This window comes from Protopterus annectens, chromosome 8.part0, assembly GCF_019279795.1.
Source record: "Protopterus annectens isolate FY-2018-M chromosome 8.part0, PAN1.0, whole genome shotgun sequence".
Classification (NCBI taxonomy): domain Eukaryota; kingdom Metazoa; phylum Chordata; order Ceratodontiformes; family Protopteridae; genus Protopterus; species Protopterus annectens.
The window spans coordinates 1,901,229,226-1,901,243,065 of NC_056741.1; the positions used below are offsets into that span (position 1 = coordinate 1,901,229,226).

The 13,840-nt window shown below is 45.8% G+C and overlaps 1 protein-coding gene across 1 annotated transcript in view; it reads left to right on the top strand.

The window, feature by feature from the left end:
• Positions 1–13,840, top strand: part of PSME3IP1 (proteasome activator subunit 3 interacting protein 1) — a 225,407-nt gene that overhangs the window by 186,278 nt on the left and 25,289 nt on the right. The gene's annotated exons all lie outside the window — the stretch shown is intronic.

Genomic DNA, 13,840 nt, shown 5'->3' on the forward strand with positions numbered 1-13,840 from the left:
TATCAAGGCCTTTGCCAGGGCTAAAGCAGCCAAGGCTTCCAAAACTGTGCCTGCCAAGCCCCCCTCACACAGGCCCAGCACTAGCTCTCATATGCTATCTTTGGCTGAGGATTTAATTTCTTTAATTCGTGGATCCCAGCCTCATCCAGACAGGTCCTCTCTCCCACCTCCAGAAAAGAGACCTAGAGCAGAGCCCCCTGAACCAGTATACACTGATGGTTCCTCTGATGAATCAGAACATACAGACCTTCCTGAGGCTTCTTATTCTCCTTACGAAGACTCTGATGCTGAAGAGTCCATTCCTTCAGCCTCTCCACCTGAGGAATTTTCCTTTGGGGAAACCTTGCATGCTATGAGGGAACAATTTCAGTGGCAGGGCCAAGATTTCTCAGACTCCAGGAAAAGGCTTAGAACCTTTCTACATTTGCCACAACATAGGCCTTTAGCTATACCTCCAGTTCTTTCTGTTGTAGATGATGCATTTAATGATGCTTGTACTGCTCCTGATTCATTACCTCCGGCTCCTGCTAAGCCCGATAGGTTCTACAGGGTCCCGGACACTCATCACCATTTATACAAGGCTCCTTTTGCAGATCCAGAGACCATCGCCCAGGGCCCTAAAGCTGTAGCTGCTACTTCTACTAAAAACCCCCTCCCCTCTGAAATCGAATCCAGATCCTTAGAGAGATGGGGTAAAAAAGTTTACCCTTCTGCTACCTTGTCAGCTAGGGCTTTAAACTGCCAATTTCATATGATTCAATATCAAGAGTTTATGCTTGACCAGTTAACTAAAAAGCTTTCCTCTGAAGAATCTTTAGATAAAAAATATGTTCAGGAAATGGTACATAACATACAGCAGGTTAGTAACCATTCTTTAAAATGTGGCTATGATGCACTGGAGGCTTCCTTTAGATCAGCCATGACTGGCACAGTTATCAGGAGACATGCATGGTTGAAAGAACAGGCATTACCAGACCATGTCAAATCAAAGCTTTTGGATGCACCCATGGACAAGGTCAATTTATTTGGTTCCTCTGCTCAGCAGGTGCTAAAAAAGATGGAAGAGAAGGCGAAATCTGTACAAACGGTGAAAGATTTCTTACAGGTTCAACCTCCAAGGTTTAGCAGGAACTGGCCCCCCAAAAATTGGTCCTTTCCGGACTCCTCCAAGCCTCAGAGGGGCAGGAATAGGCGTTCAAGAGGCAGAAACCAATCCAGGGGTGCTTACAGGGGATGCCAATGGCAAGGTAACAACCAGCGAGGCACGGACGCAGCCACCACCTCTACAACAACTCAATCACAGTGACTTGACAGTGGCACTGCCTACCAGGGAACAACTAGAAGCACCCTTAGGCGGAAAACTAACCTTATTCTCCAAAAACTGGCATTGCATCACAAGGGAAAAATGGGTTTTGCAAACTATAGACCAAGGTTACAGGTTCCATTTCCATACTCTACCAGGGAAGAGAGGAATGCCAAACCTACCACCTTCTCAAAGGACAGAAGCTTTAAAACAAATATCTCAGCTATTAAGAATGAGAGCTGTGGAAAAGGTACCATCTATGGAGCAAGGAAAGGGATTTTACTCCAGACTCTTCCTGGTACCAAGAAAAGAAAACAAATGGAGACCCATTCTAGACCTGTCCGCTTTAAACTCTTTCCTTATTGTTCCAAAATTCAAAATGCTGACCCTACAGCAGCTTCTTCCCATGCTGGGCAAGGAGTCTTGGCTGGTAACTCTAGATCTCAAGGAGGCATACCTGCACGTCCCCATAAGACCAATTTGCAGACGATACCTCAGATTTCTTGCAGGATCAGAGCATTATCAATTTTCAGCATTGCCCTTTGGCTTATCTACTGCGCCCAGCGTGTTCACGAAATGCCTGGCATCAGTAATTGCTCATTGCAGACTTCAGGGAATCCAAATTTATCCCTACCTGGACGACTGCCTGATTCAAGCGGACAACAAAAGCAAGCTAGCAGAAGACTTACAAAGAGTCATTTACCTGCTGCAAGCCTTGGGATATACAGTCAATATAAAAAAGTCAAGGCTGATTCCATCCCAAAGAATAACCTTTCTGGGTGCAGAGCTGGACACATCGAAACAAATGACATTCCAAACTGCAGAAAAGAAAGAGCAACTACCTCTCTACTTCTTGGCACTAACAAAGCAGAACCACCTAACTGCAAGAAAAGTACTGCAAGCTCTAGGCTTCATGGCATCCTGCATAATTCTGGTCCCTCATGCCAGACTGCATATGAGAAAGCTACAGTGGTACCTAAGAAATTTGTGGTCCCAACACAAGCACAGCCTAGAAACCAAAATCCCAATAATCCCATGCCTGAAACAAGAGTTCCTATGGTGGGCTCAGGCCTGTCAATCAAACACAAGATTGCCCTTCTGCAACAGCCAACCAAGCCAAACCATCACGACAGATGCCTCAGACCTCGGTTGGGGGGCACACATGCAGGGCAAGTGCATACAAGGCTTATGGACTCAAGACCAGCTGCCTACACATAAATCTAAAGGAAATGCTGGCAGTAAAATTGGCAATCCAGTCATTCAGACCATTTCTCCAAGAAGGTCAGTTGATGATAAGGACAGACAACACCACAGTTATGTGGTACATCAACAAACAGGGAGGCACCCATTCATATCCTCTATGCCGGCTGGCACTGGACCTATGGGATGTGGCCTTGAGCTACAACATTCAGTTACAAGCAATTTTTGTACCGGAAAAGAAAACATTCTAGCAGACATATTAAGCAGAACAACCACAGATGCCCACGAATGGATGCTTCATCCGGACATCTTCAAAGCCATCACAAGGGAATGGGGATTACCACAAATAGACTTGTTTGCATCCCCATTCAATCACCAGCTAAAGAAATTCTGCACAAGGACGTACCACCCACTTGCTTGGAAGGTGGACTGCCTATCTTTCAGTTGGAAGAACCTGACCGCATACGCAGTTCCACCACTTCCTTTGATGCACAAGGTGCTTCTGAAGATCAAAGAGGACCGCCCAAGGATCATTCTGATAGCTCCAGACTGGCCAAGACAACATTGGTACCCATTGCTGAGGAGCATGTCTCGGGAACAAATATGGACACTTCCCTGATCCCATTACTGTTAACACAGAACAACTACAACATCCTGCATCCAAACCTGAAAACTCTGCAGCTAACTGCCTGGAACATTACATAACAGCAATTAACCCAAATTTATCCCAAAGGGTTAAAGACATAATCCTGGAGGCTCGCAGACCTTCAACAAGAAAGAATTATGCAGCAAAATGGAAAAGATATCTCATTTGGAGTACTGCAAAGGGAGAAGATGTGACTCTGGTAAACATGGCCAACATCTTGGAGTACTTGGCAGAGCTCTTCCACACAGGCCTGTCCTATTCTTCCATCAAGATACATGCATCAGCTATTTCAGCACAATACAGCTTGGATCCTCCTGTCTTCTCTCATCCCCTGCTCAGACAGTTTCTGAGAGGAATTAAAATGTAAAACCTCCCAGGAAACCACCATTGCCAGCATGGGACTTGAACTTTGTGCTAGAAAAATTGACACTTCCTCCTTTCGAGCCAGCAGCAACAGCAGAATTACAATACTTATCCTGGAAGACTGCTTTCCTGCTGGCAATTACTTCAGCAAGAAGGGTCTCTGAACTACAGGCATTAATGGCAGTGCAACCCTTCCTGATCTTCCATCAAGATAGAGTGTCCATGAGAACAAATCCTACATTTATGCCTAAGGTGGTATCCAGAGTGTCATTAAATCAGGCTATCCACCTACCTACATTCTTCCCAAACCCACAAAACAGGGGAGAAAGACTTTTGCATACCTTGGATGTACACAGACAGTTACGCTACTACCTGGACAGGACTAAGTCCAATAGAAAAACTGACCAGCTTCTGGTAGCATATGCCACAGGAAAGGAAGGAAAACCAATTTCAAAACAGACAATCTCCAAATGGATAGGAAATTGCATTAGATTCTGTTACTCCTACCATGGAAAGAAAACTCCAGGGAACATCAGGCCTCACTCCACAAGGGCTACAGCCACTACCACAGCTTTCTTACGAGGAGTGGCTACCAAGGACATTATAGAGGCTGCTACTTGGACCTCCGTGCATACATTTGCCAAGCATTACAATTTACCTTTATACTCTAGATCCCGAGCAGGTTTTGCCACTGCTGTTTTGCAAGGGATCCTAGCTACACCATAATCTCTACTCTTTCCTCCTCCTCTTGTTTAGCTATGGTATTCTACCCATTTGTAAGGACTGCAGATGCATCCTTGAAGGACATAGTACAGTTTTGTACCTACCATAAATGTAGATGTCCGATAGGAATGCATCTGCAGTCAGGATTACCCACCCACCTTCCCCTCTGAGGTACTCCTAGGGTATTTGCCAGCCTTCAGCTAGCTTGGGGGGGATCTATTATGGTGTATTTGTTTGTATATATGTACATACATGCTTATTTTTTGTTTGCTCTCTACTATTTGGAATCATTGGCATTTATCCAAATTTAGCCTTCCAAGAGGGCACCTGGCATCTGGGGCAAGAAACACTGAGGAAAATGGCGTCGGCTGATGCCTTTATACCCGAATAACTGCAGCTATGACGTCGGGTGAAGTGCGACACCAGCCGAGGCCAGACCCAGACTTTGGAATCCGGCCGACCGAAGGGCTGCCTGACGACAGGACAACCCATTTGTAAGGACTGCAGATGCATTCCTATCGGACATTTACATTTATGGTAGGTACAAAACTGTACTTTGCCTAGGGTACACAGTAAACGAAAAGAAGTCAAAATTAGTGCCCTCACAAGACATAATATTCCTGGGTGCCAGCTTAAATACAGCGGCCCAGATGGCTTATCTCACGCCAGACAAGCAAGGACAACTGACTCAATTCTTCAAAATGATGGCAACAAAGACCCAACTCCCTGCAAGAAAAATTCTGCAGGCCTTGGGATTCATGGCATCTTGCATACTACTAATACCATATGCAAAACTGCATATGAGGAAATTACAATGGTACCTGAAAAGCTATGGACTCAACACAGCCACAGCTTGGAAACAGTAATTCCACTCATTCCCTGCCTTCAACAGGAGTTTCTGTGGTGGGCTCAGGCATGTCACCTCAACAAGGGTCAGCCTTTTACCTTACCCACAGCCAGGCAAACTATGACAACGGATGCATCGGATTTTGCCTGGGAAGCACACATGGCAGGACAGTGTATTCAGGGCAAATGGTCTGCAGATCAAAGGCATCTACATATCAATCGAAAAGAGATGCTAGCTGTACAAAATGCCCGAACAGCTTTCAACGACCTCCTACATCCAGGACAACTACTAATAAAGACAAACAACACCACAGTGATGTGGTACATAAACAAGCAAGGGGGCACACATTCCTACCCCCTATGCAGGCAAGCAATGACCTTGTGGAACACAGCACTGACCTACCAAGTTCAACTACAAGCACAATTCCTGCCAGGAAAGAAAAACACATTGGCAGACGATCTAAGCAGAAACATCATAGGTCCTCATGAGTGGAAACTAGATCCACAAGTATTCGCAGTGATAACTCAAAAATGGGGGAGCCCAGACATAGATCTGTTCGCCTCCCCCCAAAACTACCAACTACGGAAATTTTGCACAAGGACATACCACACACTAGCTTGGAAAGTGGACGCCCTCTCATTCAGTTTGAAAACATTAACAGTGTATGCCTTTCCTCCACTGCCTCTTCTGGCAAAGGTGCTGCTGAAAGCCAGATTAGAGAGGCCACAAATGATACTCATTGCTCCAGACTGGCCACGCCAACACTGGTATCCAGTACTAAGGAACATGGCTCAAGGCCCACCATGGATTTTACCTCAAATTCCTCACCTGCTCACTCAGCAAAACAAATCAGATTCTACACAGCCAGCTCAAGACTTTAAATCTGGCTGCATGGCAAATTACCTAAACAACCAGTCAACACTTCTCTCTAAAGCTGTTATGGATGTCATTCTGGAGGCCAGGAAGGCCCAGCACCAGGAAAGCCTATTCAGACAAATGGAAAAGATTCTGCGCCTGGAACCAGGCTAAAAGCCAGAATTCCCTTGTCCCAAATATTCCTCAGATTCTACAATATTTAACTGAGAGGTTGCACAAAGGACTTTCCTTTTCATCTATTAAGATCCACGCCTCAGCTATTTCAGCTCTTTACAACACGGATCCTCCCATATTTTCACATCCATTACTAAGACAGTACCTCAGAGGGGCTAAGAACATAAGACCGCCCCGGAGACCACCAGCACCAGCTTGGGATCTCAACTTTGTTTTGGAAAAACTTACACTACTGCCCTTTGAACCAGCCTTTACAGCCGATTTACAGTTTCTATCATGGAAAACTGCCCTGCTGCTAGCAATAACTTCTGCATGAAGAGTCTCAGAGCTACAGGCCCTAATGGCAGTGGAGCCTTTCATCATTTTTATCAAGACAGAGTCGCTTTACGAACTAACCCTTCCTTTATGTCAAAGGTGGTATCCATTGTGGCCCTAAACCAAACCATTCATTTGCCCACCTTTTATCCAAACCCCCAGAGCAAAGGGGAAAGGCTCCTACACTCTTTGGACATTCACAGGCAATTACGTTATTACTTGGCTAAAACTAAGGCTTTCAGAAAATCTGACCAGCTCTTTGTATCCTATGCTGCAGGTTCACAAGGAAAGGCTATCTCAAAACAGACCATTTCAAAATGGATAGGACATTGTATCCGATGTTCATCGTGTTACCCTGCTGCAGTCATCACACTTGGGTTATCCTGCCATCAGGCGGTCCCGCAGTCGGCCTGAATTCCAAAGTCTTGGTCCGGCGCCGGTTGCTGTCGCTTCTTCCCTGACGTCAGTGCGCCAGGGGTATATAAGAGGCATCCAACGCCATTTTCTTCAGTCTTTCTTGCCGCGCGGTGCCCGAAGCAGAAGCAGTTCGCAAGTGCCGGTCGGCCGACACCTTAGATTTTCGAATCGAATTTCAGTCCGAAGTCTTCAAAGCTAAGTACCCCATTGGGGAACCTTTTCTTGCCTCAGTCCGATGTCAGGAAAAAGTTAACAATTGCATTTCTTGTGGGAAGCAAATGCCTCATGAGGACTTTCATTCTTATTGTATACCTTGCCTAGGCCCAGACCACGACGTCACTGGTTGTTGGTTTTGTGCTAGGTTCAATAAGCGAACTATAAAGCGATGCTTTGATTTTGCACGACACTACTTCGGTAGGAAATTACACTATGCCGTCAGAGCAACCGACTACCGGCGTGCATACAAAATGCAAAGATAAAGACAGGCAGCCTAGATCCAAGCCAGACTCCGAGGCCTCGGCTGGGCTGGTCACCGGTTCTCCGGTTTTCAGTGAGGCGCCTACGCAGCCCCTGGCGACCGCAGAATTGGAACCTCAGACCGCTTTGGATTCTCAAGCAGAGAGTTCTAGGTCGACGCAGCCATTTTCTTTAGGCCCTACCGACGACATTGCAGAAGGAGAAGCTGGTGCTGTGGAAACACCTTCGGTTTCAGAAGGTGTCTTCAGACCGACTACTCTTACCATAAAATCTTATGCTAAGCTTAAGACTCCTCTAAAACCAAAAAAGACTGCACATCAGTCTCCAGTTCAAGGCCCCATGCCTAAGAAACAGATGCTTAAAATGGCTGAAGATTTGATCTCTTTAATCAGGGGTTCCCAACCCCCCCCCCGACAAAAGGCCTAGACAAGAGGAGGATTATGCCTCCTCTGATCAAGTGTCTATTTCCTCAGGCTCCTCTGAGGAACAGGATTACTCCTTTCCCCCGTATGAAGATTCTGATGCTGAAGATTCCATTCCCTCAGCTTCTTCCCCTGAAGACTATTCCTTTGGGGAAACCTTACATACCATGAGGGAACATTTCCACTGGGAGGGTCAGGACTACTCCGACTCAAAGAAAAGTCTCCGAGAGTTTCTTTTACTCCCCCAGCACAGACCACTTGCTATCCCTCCAGTTTTAGACGTGGATGATGTTTACTTAGAATCTAGTCTAAATCCAGATTCTCTGCCTCCTGCTCCAGCCAAACCAGATAGATATTATAGACTGCCTGACTCACACAAATTCCTTTACAAAAGCCCTGTTGCTGACCCAGAGACAATCTCCCTGGGTCCCAAAGGGGCTAAGGCTTCTATGGCTAAAAATCCTGTACCCTCTGAAAGGGACTCCAGAGCACTAGATAGGTGGGGGAAGAAGGTTTACACCTCAGCTACTCTAGCTATGAGAGCACTAAATTGTCAATTTCACATGCTTAAATACCAGCAATTCCTAATGTCTCAAATAAAACAAAAGATGAGCACGCACCCTCAACAGTCTGAATTCAAGGAAATGCAGGATCTGTTGCATGCAGCTGAACAGGTGGGCAAACATACTTTACAATGTGGATTTGATTCCTTGGAAGCTTCCTGTAGAGCAGCTGTTACTGGGTCTGTTATACGTAGGCATGCTTGGTTAAAGGAACAAACTCTGCCTGATCATGTAAAAGCAGTTACTAGATGCACCCTTACAGCAGGATGTCTTATTTGGGGTTAAAGCAGAAGAGGTTTTAAAGAAAATGGAGGATAAGGCAAAATCTATGCAGACGGTCAAAGATTTCTTACAGGTACAACCCCCACGCTTCAGCAGAAATTGGCCAACAAAGAATTGGTCCTTTCCAGCTTCTGACAGACCACAGAGGGGTAAATACAGGCGCCCAAGGGGCAGAGGACAAGCACAAATCCCTTACAAACCTCGCCAATGGGGGCACTGCACCACAGAAGGGAGGAGAAAACAGGTCCCAAACTACTAGAAGGCAAACACAATGACTTAAAAAACCTCAAACTGCCGAGCAAAACTCTCTTGGCAGCTCCCTTGGGAGGAAAATTAGCATTTTTTACAGACAACTGGCGTATCGTCACAAAGGACAAATGGGTCCTAGACATTATCTCACAAGGATACAGATTCCATTTCCACACCTTGCCAAGGATAAAAGGAATGCCAAACCTGCCACAAAATCAATGGGCAGAGGCACAAAAACAAATTACAGCCCTCATGGACAGGAGAGCCATTCAACTGGTACCTACACAGGAGCAAGGCCAAGGATTTTACTTAAGGCTCTTTCTAGTCCCCGGAAAGGACAATGCTTGGAGACCCATTCTGGACCTTTCAATTCTAAACACCTTCTTGCAAGTACCCAAATTCAAGATGCTAACACTACAGCAGCTTCTTCCCATGTTGGGCAAGAAAGCTTATCTAGTAACGTTGGACCTCAAGGAGGCATACCTGCATGTCCCTATCAGATTGCAGAAGATACCGCCGTTTCATTGCAGGTTCAACCCATTATCAATTCTCTGCACTGCCCTTTGGCTTATCTACTGCGCCCAGGGTCTTCACAAAATGCCTGGCACCAGTAATTGCATACTGCAGACAAAGAGGAATTCAAATATACCCATACCTGGACGACTGCCTCATCCAAGCAGAAAGCAAGTACATTCTCTTACAACATCTGGCTTTTGTAAAACACCTTCTAAGTTGCCTAGGGTACACAGTAAACGAAAAGAAATCAAAACTAGTGCCCTCACAAAATATGACATTCCTGGGTGCCAGCTTGAATACAACGGCCCAGATGGCTTATCTGACGCCAGACAAACAACTACAACTAACTCAGTACTTCAAAACAATGGCAACAAAGACCCAACTCCCTGCAAGAAAAATTCTGCAGGCCTTGGGCTTCATGGCATCTTGCATACTACTAATACCATTTGCAAAACTGCATATGAGGTAATTACAGTGGTACCTAAAAAGCGTATGGACTCAACACAGCCACAGCTTGGAAACAATGATACCTCTCATTCCCTGCCTTCAACAGGAGTTTCTATGGTGGTCACAGGCATGTCACCTCAACAAGGGTCAGCCTTTCACCTTACCCCCAGCCAGGCAAACTATGACAACAGATGCATCGAACTATGCCTGGGGGGCACACGTGGCAGGACGGTGCGTTCAAGGCATATGGACTGCAGATCAAAGGAATCTGCACATCAATCAAAAATAAATGCTAGCTGTACAGAATGCCCTGACAGCCTTCAAGGACCTCTTACATCCAGGACAGTGTATAATAAGGACAGACAACACCACAGTAATGTGGTACATAAACAAACAAGGAGGTACACACTCCTACCCTCTGTGCAGGCAAGCAATGACCTTGTGGAACACAGCACTGGCTTACCAAGTTCAATTACAAGCTCAATTCCTGCCAGGAAAAAAGAACACATTGGCAGACGACCTAAGCAGAAACATCATGGATCCCCACGAGTGGAAACTGGATCCACAAGTATTTGCAATGATAACCCAAAAATGGGGGCGTCCAGACATAGACCTGTTTACCAACCCCCAAAACTATCAGCTATCAAAATTTTGCACAAGGACATTTCACCATCAAGCTTGGAAAGTGGACGCACTCTCATTCAGTTGGAAAATGCTGACAGTATATGCCTTTCCTCCATTGCCCCTTCTTACAAAGGTGGTGCTGAAAGTCAGGATGGAGAGACCCCGAATGATACTCATTGCCACAGACTGGCCACGCCAGCACTGGTACCCACTATTAAGAAACATGGCCCAGGGCCCACCATGGATTTTACCACAAATTCCTCATCTGCTCACACAGCAAGGCAGTCAGATTCTGCACAGCCAGCTCAAAACCTTAAATTTGGCTGCATGGCAAATCACCTAATCAACCAGCTAGCTCCTCTTTCACAAGCTGTTATGGATGTTATTCTGGAGGCCAGCACCAGGAAAGCCTACTCAGACAAATGGAAAAGATTTTGCGCCTGGAACCAAGCTAAAGGCCAAAATACCCTTCAGCCGGACATACCTCAGATTCTACAATATTTAACTGAGATGTTACACAAAGGACTTTCTTTTTCATCTATTAAAATCCACGCCTCAGCTATTTCAGCTCACTACAACACGGATCCTCCCTTATTTTGACATCCACTTCTAAGGCAGTATCTCAGAGGGGCCAAAAACATTAGGCCTCCCAGGAAAGCGCCAACACCAACTTGGGACTTCAATTTTGTTCTGGAAAAACTTACGCTACCACCTTTTGAGCCAGCTTTCTCAGCTGACTTAAAGTTTATATCATGGAAGACTGCCCTGCTGCTAGCAATTACTTCAGCCAGAAGAGTCTCAGAGTTACAGGCACTAATGGCAGTAGAGCCTTTACTCATTTTTCATCAAGACAGCGTTTCTCTACGAACTAACCCCTCCTTTATGCCAAAGGTGGTATCCAGTGTGGCCCTAAATCAAGCCATCCATTTACCCACCTTCTTTCCAAATCCACAGAACAAAGGAGAAAGACTCCTGCATTCCTTGGACATTCACTGGCAACTACATTACTACTTGGATAAAACTAAGGTTTTCAGAAAATCTGACCAGCTTTTTGTATCCTATGCTACAGCATCACAAGGAAAGGCTATCTCAAAACAGACCATTTCCAAATGGATAGGACATTGCATACATTTTTGCTACCCCCATCATGGAAAACCAGTTCCTGCTAGCATAAGGCCCCACTCTACCAGGGCAGCAGCTACATCTACAGCCTTCCTCAGGGGGGTGCCAACCAAGGATATTCTGGAAGCTGCAACTTGGAGTTCAGTACACACCTTCACCAAACACAATCACTTACCACTTTACTCTAAGACTAGAGCTGGCTTCGCCACTGCAGTTTTGCAGGGCCTTCTAGCTTCCTCTAACCCTGTTTGACTCCACCTCCCATCCTTAGCTTTGGGATTCTACCCAAGTGTGATGACTGCAGCAGGGTAACACTATGAACATAGTACAGTTTTGTACCTACCATAAATGTAGATGTTCGAGTGTATACCCTGCTGCAGTCCAGGTTACCCTCCCTCCATCCCCTCTGACCTAACTAAAACCTTTCAATACCTTAAAATCTGATACAACCTTTGTGGTGTATTTGCTTATAGTTGGAGGGATGTTTTCTTTGTGCTAAACTTTTATTATTGGTACTATCTGCTGACCACCTTTTGGGGGGGCACCTGACATCTGGGGCAAGAAAAACTGAAGAAAATGTCGTTGGATGCCTCTTATATACCCCTGGCGCACTGACGTCAGGGAAGAAGCGACAGCAACCGACGCCGGACCAAGAGTTTGGAATTCAGGCCGACTGCGGGACCGCCTGACGGCAGGATAACCCAAGTGTGATGACTGCAGCAGGGTATACACTCGAACATCTACAATTATGATAGGTACAAAACTGTACTTTTCTGCTACACACACCATGGGAAACCTGTACCTGGTAACATTAGGCCCCATTCCACCAGGGCTACAGCAACATCAACAGCCTTCCTCAGAGGGGTACCAACCTAGGATATTTTGGAGGCTGCAACTTGGAGTTCAGTGCACACCTTCACCAAGCACTATCACTTACCTCTATACTCTAAAACCAGAGCTGGCTTTGCCACTGCAGTTCTGCAGGGCCTACTAGCTTCTCCAAACCCTGTTTAGTTCCACCACCCATCCTTAGCTTTGGGATTCAACCCAAGTGTGATGACTGCAGCAGTGTAACATGAACATAGTACAGTTTTGTACCTACCATAAATGTAGATGTTCGAGTGTTCACACTGCTGCAGTCCAGGTTACCCTCCCTCCATCCCCTCTGACCTAGCTGAACTTTTCTATACCTTTCTGTCCTGTACAACCTCTGTGGTGTATTTGCTTGTAACTGAAGGTATTCCTTTTATATGTTTTATTAGCAATATGTATTGCCTACCTACTTGGGGGCACCTGACATCTGGGGCAAGAAAAACTGAAGGAAATGGCGTCGGATGCCTCTTATATACCCCTGGTGCACTGACGTCAGGGAAGAAGCGACAGCAACCGACGCCGGACCAAGACTTTGGAACTCTGGCCAACTGCGGGACCACCTGACGGCAGGATAACCCAAGTGTGATGACTGCAGCAGTGTGAACAGTCGAACATCTAGATTTATGGTAGGTACAAAACTGTACTTTTCTCTTCTGGAAAACGGCCTTTTTGGTTGCTATTACATCAGTGAAAAGAGCTTCTGAGCTCCAAGCCATCTCTACTAAACCTCCTTATTTGATCACCCATATGGATAGAGTTTCCTTACGGACCATTTCATTCATTTTACCTAAAGTGGCCACAGAAGACAATTTCAGTCAGTCCATTCATCTCCTTGTTTTTTTCCCCCCAATTTCCAGAGTAAGGGAGAGTACACTCTGCATCTTCTGGATGTTCATAGGCAGTTATATTTTTATCTGGAAAGGGCAAAATCCTTCAGAAAATCTGACCAGCTGTTTATAGCTTTTTTTCAGACATGGGGAAAGGCGCAGCATTTACTACACCTACTCTGGCCAGATGGTTGTTCATAGGTTCATAGGTTGGTACTAGGCTATCAGCCCTAGGGCCTATACAAGCCTAGCCATAACAATTCCCTGGCTATTTCTTCCCACATTATTTACTTTCCTGGACCCCTGTCTAGCAGGGCGACTGACGTGATCCCTGGGGTGAATTTCCTTTCTCCCATCCAAACGTCAAGGTTCCTCTTGAAGAGGTCCAAAGAGGCACTCTGCTTGACATGTATGGGCAATCTATTCCAGAGTCTGGGGAGTCTCTGGGTCAGGAACCTATCCCTCCAGCATGTTTTGTTTATTGTGATGACAAGGTTTAGATCCCTGGGCGTGTAGCTCTGAGGATTGGGATTTCTTTAAGTGTAGCATGTCCAACAGCTCTGGGTTTGACAAG